A 14,854-nucleotide genomic window follows, 5' to 3' on the forward strand; every position below is an offset into this window, starting at 1 on the left:
GAGCAATTTTAACAGGATCTTTTGTGAAGAATGGAAAGAAGGTAGTAAAATGATTTTCACTGCCTGTAATTTAAGCTTTTTCCATTTTATTTCTTATTATTACAGAACAGATGTTACTCTGCTGCAGATGGTAGGAGGAAGGGCTGAGCCTTACGAACCAGGACAGGCCTCCCCTTTCTCTAGTCAGTCAAACCACTGAGTCAGATCACATGCTAACATGGCACTGCTGGCATGAGGCTGTAGGTGGGAGGGAGCACGAAAACCCATGTACGTGCTGCACTGCAGCTTCTTGCCTTTGAGAGACTCAAAGAAGAGTCCTGGTGCTGCACAGCACTGGGTCTGGTCATCACCAGTGGGGCTGCTAGAGAGAAATGCATGAGAAGTATGATGGGCTGCCATTTCCTCAGGTCTCTGCTATATCTACAACTGATTCATTACCACAAGAATCATAAAAAGGTTGGGTATGACTTTTCACAGTGATTCACTAGAGGATGCATGTGAGTGAAGCCAAGCTTCTCCAGTTTATGGTAATCTCAGCTATTGTCTGGAAACTTTTCCAAATGTACTCTGGACCAGCAGCTTTAAAATTATAAACCAGTGAAAGTTAGTAGCAGGGGATGAAAGCTCATTTCTGACTTTTGTGTTCAAAATCACAAAGGCTAACTCTAGGCAATTGACATGCTTCTGCCAGGCGCTGTAGGGTTCCTGTAGTGGCTCACGGGAAGGGGGCCCCTCTAGTGGCTGATTCAGTCCAGCTTCATTCCTCTGAACGACCCGTTGCCCATAGAGACTGCACAGAACTGGCCTCACTAGCTGGAAATCGAACTGTCATTTTACAGTCAACTGAATGAGGCGTTGCTGTTTAGAGAGGTAGTCCCTCCAGAAACTGCCACTTGTTTTCACCTTCTGCCGTGCCCTCCTTTACAACAGCCCAAGCCCTCATGTGGCTGAGCATGAACAGGATCGGGGAGCTAGGAACTGAGCTGGACTAAAACTCAAAGTTGGCAAAAGTGTTTTTGTCTTAACGCAAACCAGTTCCCCAGTTAGATCACCATCCTTCTTCCTACCTGTTTATAGTGGCATGAGGCAGAAGGCAGCGAAGGGGCTGGAAGGAGGAGGCCAGGTAGAGAAAGCACTGAGCTGCCTCTTTTGGTGGCAGTCCCATTTTTAAAGCAGCAGCAGAACAGGTAAAAGCACGGTGTTCACCCATGCGACTGCTCCCTTACTCACCTAACAACCTATGTAGTTTATACTGCAGTATTTTGTTTTTATAAAGAAAAGAAGGACTAGTTACGACTGGCTGAGACTCATCAGTATTTCTGAGATCTTGTGGAGAGCAGAAGGAATTCAGCCAGAACAGCTCAGAAGCCTTCCAAAAGAGGGTAACAATGATGCCTGGCAGATGACCAGATCTGTGGGGGCCAGTGCAGTGCTGTTCAGGGATTCCTGACCTAACTCTCACCCGCCCCAGTGGAGTGCTGCTTGGATTGTTACCTGTTACGCTGGTAGCACAGCAAGGTCTTATGTTCCAGTCATAAAGACAGGATAACTATGAGCTTTTTGAAACTGCAAGGAAACCACCATTATGAGAAGGTATGCCTTACTTTATGCACAGCTCAAAAGTTTGGCTATCCTGAGCTCTGATGAATGTACATGCTGCAGGAAAGTAAGAAAGGGTCCGGCGGTCAAGCTTGCTTGCCTGCTTGGCTTGTAGCACTTTGGGTGCAGACTCTGTATGAGGTCATAAGCCAAGGAAAGTGTATTATCAGTGAACAAAGAAATTAAAACCACAGAAAACATGTGGCCAAGATGCAAAAGATGGAGATGTCCTGTGCCAGTACAATTATCTCAGTATGAGTAGATTTTTTAAACTGAATTACATTTGTTAGTCAAATCCCAAGTGTGGATACAGACTGTGCTGCTATACGTTTTTGTAGCTCTTATGCCTTCTGTTATGGGAATAAGCTACATGGAAATAATACTCATGCAAACTCTTCCATTACAGACACATGGAGAGATTTACCTACCTGATTGCTTCAGCATAGTTAAAATGATTCAAACTATGTGAGCAAGTAAGTCCTGAAAGATTGTTCTCTGAAGAATTTGGGTGACCTGACAGTGCATTAGGTTTGGATTGAGACTTGGATAAGGATTAGGCTGGACTCAGGTTTGCTCTGCCCACAGCGCCATGCTAACAGAGTTACTCAGGTTATAGGGTTGTTAGTTTTTTAATCAGGTAGTTTTACGTGCCTATGACAATTCTGGGAGCATGCTTCTAGCAAAATGAGCCATCTTTCCACAAAAATATCAATCAATCAATATATTTTGTGTTGCTAGAATTTAGTATTTTTTGAAACAACTAGTTTTAAAATGATTAGTGTAAATAAGACTGACATGGATGTATAACTCTTACGTATCAAGTGACCTGGACATAGAATCACAGAATTGGTTAGGTTGGAAAAGACCTTTAAGATCATCAAGTCCAAGAATTAACCTAACACTGCCAGTCCACCACTAAACCATGTCCCTAAGCACCATATCTACACTTCTTTAAATACCTCCAGGGATGGAGACTCAGCCACTTCCCTGGGCAGCCTGTTCCAATGCTTGACAACGCTTTCAGTGAAGAAATTTTCCCTAATATCTAATCTAAACCTCCCCTGATGCAGCTTGAAGCTGTTTTCTCTAGTTCTATTGCTAGTGACCTGGGAGAAGAGCCCAACACCCACCTCGCTACAACCTCCTTTCAGGTAGTTGTAGAGAGCGATAAGGTCTCCCCTCAGCCTCCTCTTCTCCAGGCTGAACAACCCCATATTTGATTTCTACCACTATTATCCCATATTTTGCTGGCATACATCTGTCTTTGCCTGTTGTGTTAAGAACACATTGTTCCAGATGACCTAAACCACACGTCCTCATTCCAGTGGTCCTTCACTTCCACAAGTTGTTTGTGGCTACAGCTGAACCTTTTAAACTGCTAAACTAAGAAAACAGGAAAGAGAAAAGTCTGATGTGGCCTGCAGTGCCACACCATCACTTGCACTTTCTTCTCATGCTCATGCCTCCACAGATTGAGGACCCTTTTCCTGTTTTGTTTAAATACTTCCTTAAAGTTCATTGAAAGTTTACAGGCCACAAGCCTCAGAAAGCAGTTGTGCTTTCTGATTCTGCAAGCTCACATCAGGAGACTCTGGCTTTTTTTCTCTCTGGGAGGGGCAGCAATTTTCATCTTTTCAGAAGTTACATGTGTAGACTTACGAGGGCAAAAAGAATAGATGCAGAAAAGCATTTCCAAAGCCCATGCCAGCACTATTCCAAAGCCAACTAACTGTAGCATATTAAAGAAAAAAAAAAACCCAATCCGTCTCCAGCATATAAGCATGTTGTAGGACAGTCCTCATTTTTGCCTGTGACGCACTCACAGAGCAAACTCATGCTCCATCAGCAAGGTTTAGAAATGTTTTTTTAAACAACCCCAATCCTAACCAAAAGGAGCTTCCCATAGACAGCCAAGAGTTCTTAAGGACATGCCACAGCTATCATGAAGTTAACTGAAGATACTACCAGGAGATCATCTACAGACACAGCTGGGAAAGCCCTGCTATGAGTTAGGTGCTATTCCTTTTGTGCTTGCAAACTTTTCATACTTAGGAATCAGTGGTGCACTGACTTGACTCCTACTTAATACTGTACTGGTAGCAGGAATAGAACCTGTCTTGCTCCACCAGTCACCCCCATCCTTGGCTTTTTCCCACTCAGTGTGCATTTCAAAACGTTATCCAGTCTCAATACTCAGTAACCAAAAGAGGCTTTTTTTTTCTTCTGGCTAAAATACCAGTCTCGTATCTGTACATACATCTCCTCCACATTACCAACATTCTCTGTCTTGTAGCATCCCATTTCTACCTCCTACTACATGCAGCCCTTCTGAGGGAAGAGACGGTCATGTAGAGAAGAACTGGAAATTCAGGAGAGAAGCAAGTTACAGAAAACAGAAGATAATCAGCTATAGCATAAAAAGGAAAAAAATGCTGGAATAATCAACTGAGCCCATCATTTGGTTATAGCTCTGAGCTTTTACTAGATGGTCAGGCTTGTTAAGTGAGATATATAGCTCATTTAAGATCTCAAACTTCCAGACATTGCCTAGATCCTGTAAGACACTTGCAGTTGCATGGATGATAAATTCTATTAATACTTGTTTGTTGTACCACTGTGCTATTGAACTTATTATCTTACATACTTGGTGCCAGTCAGTCTGTAAGTAAAACCTAGGCAACGAGAACATCAGAATGAGGGACATGTTATAATGCCATAGCATCATTATGGAGCTGCCTGGACAGGTAGCGCTTCCCAATCATTTTTCTGACAGCTCACGGGATGCTTCCCCAGACAGGATCACTGCAGATATTCCTAGAGGTTCTGTGCCTCATGTTAATATATCCCATATACAAGAGCAGCATTTAGAATTGAACATACAATTCCTATGCTACCCATTGGGATTTTCCCTTCTTTCAGAGCTTCCTGGGGAAAAAAAAAAAAAAAAAAGATAAAAAAGGACTGTTAGTGGCTGAACTGATGAAGCCTGCTTGCCTTGTGCCTCAGGTTTCTGGTGTGACTCTGAAGAAAGCTTTTCGCAGGGATGGTAATAACCCGTGCCTATGAAGACTCCCACTGTTTGTTAAGGGGTGAGCTCACATTGCACCTTTTCCCTCCATCAGGACACAATTTCCATTACCTGACTGCCAACTGTCCCAAATCATATAGCAGTTCAATGTCTCAGAGAGGTCTATCCTTCTGTGTGATTTTTTTTTAAATTGTGCAACAAATCCAGGTACGTACACGCTCCCTCATTTATTTATTTGGGAAAACAATCTAAACAAAACAGATGGGGACAGATTAGAAGAATGCCCTTCTTTAACCCTCAACACTTTGTGTAGCAGTTATTTCTGTACCATTTAGCATCAAGCCTATGAAGCGGGATTCTTGTTCAACATGGAGGCCTGGCAGGGGAAAACAGGGGGAGAGAAACATCCTAAAACAGAAAAAAGAACTCATGCCACCATGTAGACAGAGGAGGCTTCAGGATGGGCCAAGGAGATGTCATAAAAGCGTTTCAACCACTAGGCAAAGAAAAGGCCTTGTGGCAAAGGGTACCAGACACGGTGCCAAGGCAGACAAGCTCTCCAAAGAACACAGCTGTTCTGTGGTCATATTCAACGTTCTAGCTAAAGCCTACCTTGTACCGTCTTTTGGTATTGTCAGATCAATAATGGGTTCGTACTGCTTCAAAGTTTCACTTTTGAAAATAAATTCAGTTGGGCATAATTCTCCCTAATAGCATTATAATCCTAATAATCACAGAATCATAAATGCATATGCCTTTTATGTCATGAGGCTTATTTAAATTATCATTGTTCACGAGGTAACATAGCTTCCTGCCCCACAATCCTGCTTTGCAACCCTGGATCTCTGATGAGCTGGAAATTTTAGTACAGGCAGGCATCTTCTCTGTCAAAAAAGTCAAAATAACTTGAAAGTCTTTCCTGGCTCTGTTTCCCAGCCTTCACTAAAATGCTTTCCCTTATTTTCCCATACAAAGTGCAAAGCACAGCAACATTTCTAATGTACAGAAAATCTTCCTCAGAAACATCCATCCTTGTTATCATACCTCCGCTATTTTTTAAATCTCACAAACACATAAGCTGGAGTCATTTTATGTCTACTGGGACTAAAGAGTTCTCTCTAGAAAGTGGTTTCATAAGCCAGAGAAGTAGAAGTTAGCCCAGATGTCTTGATGGTAAAATTGATTGCGGTTTCAGGTGGAATTTTGGCTACACTGCAGTAAAGCAAGAAGCTGCTGGAGGGACTGACGACAATTTGTAGGACCTCTTCTGAAGATGATAAGGCCTGGATCAGGGTGGGGAAGAATGAGATATAATAGGCATGTAGGTCTTGTCAAAGGATCACACCTACTCAATTCTGAGATCATTCAAAGCTGCATTCTTTGTTAATAATCTCCACTTGCTGTCAATGACAGTAGCCCCAAACAACTGGTTTACCATCACTCTGTTGTTCGCCCCACAGTTGGGGAAAGGAGAGCTTCCAGGTATCATGGACTTCTCTACAGTGATAAAACTCTCATGTTGCTGGCTAACATTGATGCTTTGGGGGTCATGTCTGTGCAGATTTCCAGAGAAGTGGCATCTACAGCTTATGTTCTACTGTCCTTTCTGATCCTCCCAGGTTAGTGTGGCTGTTCTCACCCACCAGCTCAGTGCTGGCTGACCAAGCCTCTCAACATTCTCACTGTGTGAAGCCACTCCAGAAAAATATCGTGCTGCCTCATTTTACTTTCATCTTTTACGTCTACGGTGGTTACCAAGATAAAGATTTTCCACTGCCTGGGAGGCTGTTTTGCCAGAGCACTTATCAGTAGCGCTCTGAGAATGTGCAACAATCTGAGAATGATACTGGCTGGCTAGTGAAAAAGAAGCAAATGACAGAATAGAAGATGAAAAAAACCTAAAATTGTAACCTCTGCTTCAACACCCAAACTACGATAGGTTTTAGTTTGTATCACAATCCATTGCAATAACATCATTAATGCACTGAATTTGCTGGTGAAACATTTCAGCCAGAATGCTATGAACATATTGCAAAGAAGCTCTGCACTATGTGGAGGCATCATTTTGCAAGGGAGGTACTCTAAGTCCTATTACACAAAGCAGTATAGAAACACACATTCAGTGAGGCATTCATTGAGGCTAGGTACTTTTTCATGTGGGGGTGTTGGTTTGGATGCACTTAAACTTGTGAGAGTCCCATACCAGCATATTTCTTTACCTTTTAAGTACCTTCACATTGTCATGATTATGTTTACATTCTGTTGGTGAAAGGCAAACAGAACACACATTTGTACGGAAAAGCAGACATATCGCTTCTGTAAGAATACCAACAAATGTCGTAATAGATGTGCTAAGATGGAGACACTTAAATATTCACCAGGAACTTTATTACAGAGCATGGTGCAGGCATTACTGCCTGAAATTTCATTTCATGTAGGTATAAAAGCAGCAGCTTACAAACTGCACAGTAAGGAACAAACTAGATACCTTTTGTTTTAAAGATTTGCAAATACTGCTGAATTTGCTTTTGTTAAATTAAATGCAAATACTCACCAATAAATTAATTAAATTCTCTTTTTGAGAGAAACTGTCAACTGCTGTTAACACCTCCATTCAAATGCCAGAGTCATTCTGGGTCTGTGTGCTGACCTCCAGGAAAGGCCTCTAGCACAGGCTTCAGAAAAAGTAAAATTCAGGTAAAAAGGTAAAAAGCTAAGTGAGCGCTTAAAAGCTTCCAAACTACAGTGAACTACATTTTATGTTCCACTAAAGTCCGTAACAACAGGAGCCCTCCATGCAGAAGAGGATGAAGATTTACCTCCAGTTGATTAAATTTATATGGAAGCCCCCACAGATGCTGGCCTTTCAGTTGACCCGACATCTCTCAGTGTGCACTGGAATGGGTAAAGAGGTCCTCTCCAGGTATGACACTAGAACTAACCATTAGGTACTTCTGTCATTCAGCCTACCTCTGACAATGACTTTCCATTGCCTCAGACAACTCTGGTTTTCAACCAAGCCTAGATTTTCTTTGTGTAGGGACTGAAGAGATGGGAGAACTGTAAGGAATACCTGCTGTATGAGGCAGGCAGCTCAACAGCCAACAGAAACATGCAGCTTATTAGTAGAAGAGCATAAGGTATCAGTTTTGGTTAGACTAAATAAATACCGTCAGTAAATGGGAATGTGACATTTTGAGGCACCAGTCACTCTCAGGTGCCCACCCAACACAATCCTTTCTATTATTTACATAGAAAACCGAAATTGTGGGGTTCAAGAATAGGCAAAGAATATGTAGAACAGTTCTGAAAATAAAGCCATATAAGATTACGGTTAGGAGACAAACCAGTGCGCAAAATCTTCAAGTAATAAAATGTTATGAAGTGGCTAAATATTAGGTGATGGAAGTATTCTAGAGAATGAGAAATAATAAAGCTTTTAACCACAGAATTAATTTAAGTGATAGAAAAAGGAAGATATTGATATTTCTGTAAGGGTGTAGGAGTTCTGTTTTTTTATAATGTGTGCAAACACTTCTGTGACTAAGAACTCATCAACCCTTGTGTTATATGGATGGCTGTCTTACATGTATGACTCTTGCAGTACATTTTAGAAGCTGATAACTATGTGCTAATTCCTAAGCTCTAACAGGACACAGGAAAGAGGTTCCTAAAAGAAGACAGACAGACACACACGTACACAAACATTTTTTTTTTAAATGAAAGCTTAGATACAGCAAATCTCGAACAAGATCCTCTCTACCTCCCCCAGACTTCCATCTTGATCTATGTGAAAAAGCTGGGAGCCTTTGAATGTGGGAAAAGGCCTAATCTGAACTGTGTTCTTTCAGTGTTTGTTTAGTAAAAGAAAGTTATGCTTCAGGAAAGTCTAAATATAGATACTCCCTGCTGCACACAGTTCACAGTCTAAGCCAGATAGACACAGCCTGTGAACTGGGAATCTCAGAAGAGACGCTAACTACATCTCTTTAAAGTCATTCTATAGTATTACTGACTTGCTTCACAAAGGCACCACAGAAGGAAAGATAATTAGTGGAAAGTGGAGGGGGGGGGGAAGCAAGAATGTCATCAGAACCTCCTCTCCTGAGGACAGAGCTGTCACTCCCTCATGTGGTCAGATGTTTCTCTTGGAATATGTGTATGGAGGGAAGAAAGCGGGACAGTGCATATCTCTAATGGGTGACCTTCAAAGAGGATTTTTTTTTAAACTGTTTTTTTATTGCTGATGGTTGAAAAGTAACTCTTTTAGGCCAGCTGACCAAAGCCAGCATCTTTGGTCTACAGGCTCCTGGTGTGTTAACCTGTTTTGCTTTTTAACATGGGTGACTTTTCAGTTAACTTGTTTACATGAACAAACGTGTTGGCAGCAGTGAACTCAGCACAGAAATTCAATAACTGTTACTTTCTGGCAGCATGAGCAGACTTTAGCTGTAATCATGTAAAAGCAGATTTCTCAGAAGTTTAATGGTAGCTTTGGAAGTGATTTTTTGTCATATATCATTTGTGGAGATTTAGTTAAAATCAATAAACTGTAATGAATAATGCTTTTGCTGAAATGCAGTTTATAACTGAAAACTCCTTTGACCAAAATTCTGCAGGATAGCTCTCTCTCCTCCTGGATCAGTACAATTCTGGGTCATATTGCCAGAGCTGTGAGATCAATACCTGCATTGCTTCTGCATAAATTGTATTTATCCTCTGTTTAAATAAATGCCACTGAGAGAAATATTCAGTCACCAACCATCTCTGCTGGTATTGTTTTAGTATGTTTTGTCAGTTCTTGCTAAACTTTGAAGCCTCTTTGTAATTGGCTGAAAACAGAAGGCAAAAGCAAAGATTTTATCTCTTTCCTGAAAGAATTATTTTGACTGTAGACATGAAACTTATATATTCAGTGGTAACTGATAAACAAGGAGCATCACTGTAACAAAGTCAAAAGGTTCAGTCGAAAATGCCAAGGCTCTTCTTCATGAAAGACCCAGTTCTTTAGAGGCACTCTGGCAAAGGGTAGTAGTGCGTAATTCTACCTTTGGCAGGCGTTTACTGTGGATGTTTGGGAAAATGAGATAGCTACTCCATTTGTAAATATCAAAAAGCTTGTTGGAAATATGGTAAATATTTCTAGAACCAAGAACAAAGTATGGCTGGTATTCAGAGAACCTGGATAACATGATCGCCTGAAGCTTAACTCACATGTGGCTGCTGCTAAGAAACAAAGGCTAGAGCACAATTTCAGGAACAGAGAGCTAAAGATCAAGGTAATTTAAGGTCCCAACGTTTCAAAGTATAAGAAACAAGTCAAAGGAGGAAAAGACCACCATGGATTACACACAGCTCACTGTGTAACTCCGCTTCATGTGGTCAATGCAGCCAAAACAAGCAAACATAATATTTCAATTCAAAATGAGTTAAAATAAAATACAAGAATGCCAACATATAGAAAAGCATCTCTAAATGCTCCCAAGCAGATGTTTCCAACAGAGAAGTTCAAAGAAAGACAACAGTAAAGGCAAAATAACCACCCAACAAAAACCAGAATCAGAAGACTCTAGCCTTACTTTCAAAAGAAACAAGAGTCATACAATGCAAAATAAGAATTCATAAAACACGAAATAAAGCATACAAAGTTGAAGCTGAGGGATAATATCTCTGACTCACAAATTATAAGAAACTGATCAAAACAACTTATTACATCACAACAGGATACTAGGAAATTCACTGCAACTACATGTAATAAACAAAACCACTACAAGCTGCAAAAACACTGAGCATTCATTCACTCACTGATAAAAATTCACATGAGCACTATAAACATTGTTATGAGAAAAAAAACCCTACAGGCATTATCTTTCCCCAATATGCCTCCTCAGTTTTTCAGGTGTGTTACTTAAGATTCACTAAAAAACCCTTCCCTTCTGGATTTCTTTATAAACGCAGTACTAATTCTTCTTGTAACACATAGGGGAGTTTGCCCATCTGGATCTGAGGGCAGATGCCACCTGAGGCTTGGGTTTCCTTGTGTGTTTGCTTTCCCTGATCAAAGCAGTGGTTCTTCAGTTTCCTCTTCTGCATCCTATACCTTCTGACCACAGGAAGAAATGGGAGCCTATTAGGGTCTGAAGAAAGCTTTCCTTTCTGTTGGTTGTTCTCCTCCATAAGCCAGCAGGTAAGCATTTCCAAGGAGCAACATGTTTTATCCCTCACTCCTCAGAAGCTTAGCTCTACCCCAAAACTAGTCTAACCTTCTTGGCTTAAGGTTAGGTGTGATCTTTATAGGACCAACACATGGGCTTATGCCCTGTTCTCCTTCTTTATGACAGTTTTCTCCTTGGAATCCCAATGCATATGGACTCCCTAGGGATCCCAGGTCTCTGGCCAAGCGTTGAACAAGATTACAAAGGAAAACATCTGGGAAGGTTGTGTTTTTGATGAATCAAAAAGTCAGTGTCCTACAAAGTAGAAGGCAGATGCCTTTTTGAGAGAAATGTTTCTGTAATTAGATCCTCACTTCTTGCCTACTTTTCAATAATGAGAACCTGCCTATGACTATGTTAAATCTTTATGCACCCAAAGAATGCATGGTGCATTCTATCCTTCAGCTTCTGCCTTCCATTTAGAAGCCCAACTAATTTTGGTTTAGTAATTATCTCAGGTCTTCTACCTTTGTTCTTCTCCTTTGGCCAAAATCTAAACCTAGTAAAGATCTTCATTTAATACTCCTATGAAAACTTTGTTTGACACAAAGATTACAACTAACCCTTCTGTTTCCTATTGTCAGCCCTCATTCATCCTATATTCTTTATCAGTACCCTGAGTGCACTAATAGGCCTTAACAGCCCCAACAAGTCTCACCTGCCCTCCACCCATGGGCTCAGGAGCCCCATTTAAGCTGAGCCCTGGGCTCTTTTTTTTTTCCCTAACACTAAAAAAATCCCATGATTAATTCTCTAATTTTAGGCCTTAACATTAAACATTAATTAATTTTGATTCAACAGACTTCTATCTTCTCATCCTGTTTGCAACCTGGATATTACCCTTTTGAGTCTTCCCAGGTGTATGTCCCCATTTCAATATGGAGAATATAAGTTGTTCCCCCTTATTGTTACCAGCCCTGATGCCTGGAATTTAGCTTGAAACCCCTCTAAAGCTGAGAACAGTCACTTCTTGTTCCACTACTTTTGATATTATTCCTCCCCCCTCAAAGGCTGCTGCTAAAAAAACCCAGAGAAACCCTCAGCTGAGTTATTTGGTGTGTCCCTTCCTATACTATGCCAAAGGTTACGCATAACACTGAATTCATGCAAATTGAGATCTAGCCCAAAGATATGACAAATCACTCTGGTGTTATACCTTAGCTTTCAAAGGCAGCTTGTGCTTGCTGTATCAATTCCACAATTTTTTTAGAACTTTCTCTTCATAACTGTAATTTCAGGCCTACAGTTAACACAGAAGAAAAGATCCATAAACCAAGCAGGTTAAATCCTAAACCATCTTCCCTTTCCAAATCCAGCCCTTCAGAGGACAGACTTGTTAAGTAGGAATAAGCCCCACATTTCACTCTGCTTTCTTCAGAATCTTAAGTGCAACTACAGGCTTTAGACGTAGGATGTATATCCACTGCCAAGCATGTATTCACAGAGCCACATATCAGTTCTGACTGAAACCCTTCTCTTTGACATCTAGGGTGGTATTTTAAAGGAAATAGGTTCTATGTGATAGCTATTCCATTTCCCATCATTAGCTCTATCCCAAGTATAAGAAAATGCAATAAAGCTGTACTTGAGTAGGTGGCTTGTCAGCTACACAGGAGGTATATTTTCTTCCAGATCAACTGGGACCTCACCATCTGTAAGAAGGGAAAGAATGGCATTTAGTCAAGAGTGGTGTCCCAGAGATGATTAGCTGTACGCAGTTTTTCATACCGACATCTTTTATCGGAAGAACACTAACTGTTTATTTAAACCTCATGAAAGATTATGAAATCCTCATTCAACTGAAGTAGAGTGCAAAACTTCTGACTTCTGAACTGGGAGGCAGGGTCTCACCTGGCCTGCAAAAGGTTGGCTTTGCCTGTGGTGTTGAGCACCATCTAGTGTCTTCACAGTGGCCAAACAGATACAGTTTGAGCCCTTAGTGGAATGAGCATCAAAGAAGGGGGAAAAAAAAAAAAGCAACATGGCTTAAGGTGAAGTTGCCCTGTGCCAGGGAACTTATTTCTGACTTTTGTGGACTCCCAACCCTCATTTTTCTCCAGTAACATCTGCAGCACCGTGCATTTAGTCATCAGCTCTCCTGAATAAAATCCAGAACACTAGTTTCTAACATTTTAATTGAAACACCAAACAGAGCAGGACAAGCCAACATAAATTTAGTTTTGCAGAACCTACCATATCCCCCAAGAAAAACGGCAGAAAATCCTATGCGTATGTGTTTGTTGACACCCAAACAAAAAATGTCATTGCTTTAGCATCTTTCTTATTTGACATCCCTTTTTAAAGTCTCTTTTAGTCGTCTTTTTAACTATAGCTGGCTGTGTGTGAATTGTGGCCACCACTGCTTCTCTGTAACTTTACAGGACAGAATTCGGTGCTGACTGCCAATGAGTCAGTCATTCCCAATGCTAATGGAGAGTAATAGTCAAGGTTTTGACAAATCAAATGGATTTGAAATCTATTTTGCTCATAGTTGATTCAATTTGTAAAGCAATTCAGACAGAAGTTACAACAACTCCCAGCAGCAGTATGAGAATACAGTAGTTTCCTCATGACTCCAGGATGTAACAATTTAGTAAGAAGTTTTCATTTTACATATAATGCTATGCAGTTACCAAATCCTTTTAACTAGCACAAGAAGTATGCACTAAGCAGTTACTGAATTCAGACAAATGTTGAAATACCTTCTCAAGCAAAGCTTCCAAAGATCATTGTGGTATGTCAGTGTGTAACCAGGGTGATGAAGTTAACCAGACATGGATGCTGCTATACCATCCAACTGAACATTAAGTCTGGGGACAATCAGTGTATTCTTTAATCTGTATTTTAGTCATTAGTTAATCATTAATGCAATAGATAGTGTGTTTCTGTCAGAACCCCTCTCCTTTCAGACTCAAAGCCTAATTTTAGATCCCAAGCCCTCACTCCTAGTGCTTAGGGTCCAAACCTCAGTTTTAAGGATTAAATTAAAGCCTCACTTTTAGGTAGCAATGATTCAGGGTATAAATGGTTGGGAATTACTAATACAACCTAGTGTAGCTCAACTAATGCCGGGACCCGGAGCCAAAACTTAGCCAAGATAATGAGGTAGCTGAAACAAGAACAGCCTACACGATGACTAAACCTTGTTGCTTTAGGGGAGTCAGTGAAACCTCAAGATTCGAAGTACCCAAACAAAGTCATTATGACATTTAGCCTTAAGAAAAGCAGGTGTACAGAGCCATAAAGATAAGGAACTGCAGAGCAAACACTAAACCAAGAACAGACCATCCCTCAAGGATGGTACATACGTAATCTCAGAACCGAGTTTGCACAAGAACAAGGGTTAACTAGCAGACACAGGGAGGAAGAGTATGTCCTTCATCCAGAGACCCCTAACGACCACCCGGAGACACCAACAGGCATGCGCAAAATTACATCTGCATATAATGAATATGTATATATTTTATCAAAAAGCTAATGAATATGTATATGAAGCATGTACCTAACTGGCACAATAAGCTCTGACGGTACGTTAGGAGCGACCCGCCATGCATCTGACACTGTAAATAAAGAATGCCTGCCTTTTAACACTACATTGGTGTTACGAGGTTTATTCCAGATTTCGGTGACAAGTGGACTGCACATACCTGACCAAATATTTTTTCAAAAATTGTCTTTTGGCTTCATTTAAGGCTTTTTCTCACTACCATAGCTCCTAATAATTTAACTCAATAGAAATATACCAGTAAGATATATTTATGTATAAAAATATGTTTTTTAAAGAATATATATGTCAGTTGTTGGGAGTCTGTTTCACAACAGTATAGTCTCCACCGGTACTTCGCTCAATGCATCACACCTGGCTAACGCAGCCAACCGTCGAAACGCAACTGAGTTCCTCCTCTCCTCGAGCGCCCGTACAATGACAACAAACGCACTCGAACAGGCAGGGCGGGAAAAGGTGAGCACTGTGTCTGGTCACCAAGGCGCGCTGGAGGCTGGCCTCTCCTCC

Source organism: Phalacrocorax carbo, chromosome 9 (genome assembly GCF_963921805.1).
Source record: "Phalacrocorax carbo chromosome 9, bPhaCar2.1, whole genome shotgun sequence".
Lineage (NCBI taxonomy): Eukaryota > Metazoa > Chordata > Aves > Suliformes > Phalacrocoracidae > Phalacrocorax > Phalacrocorax carbo.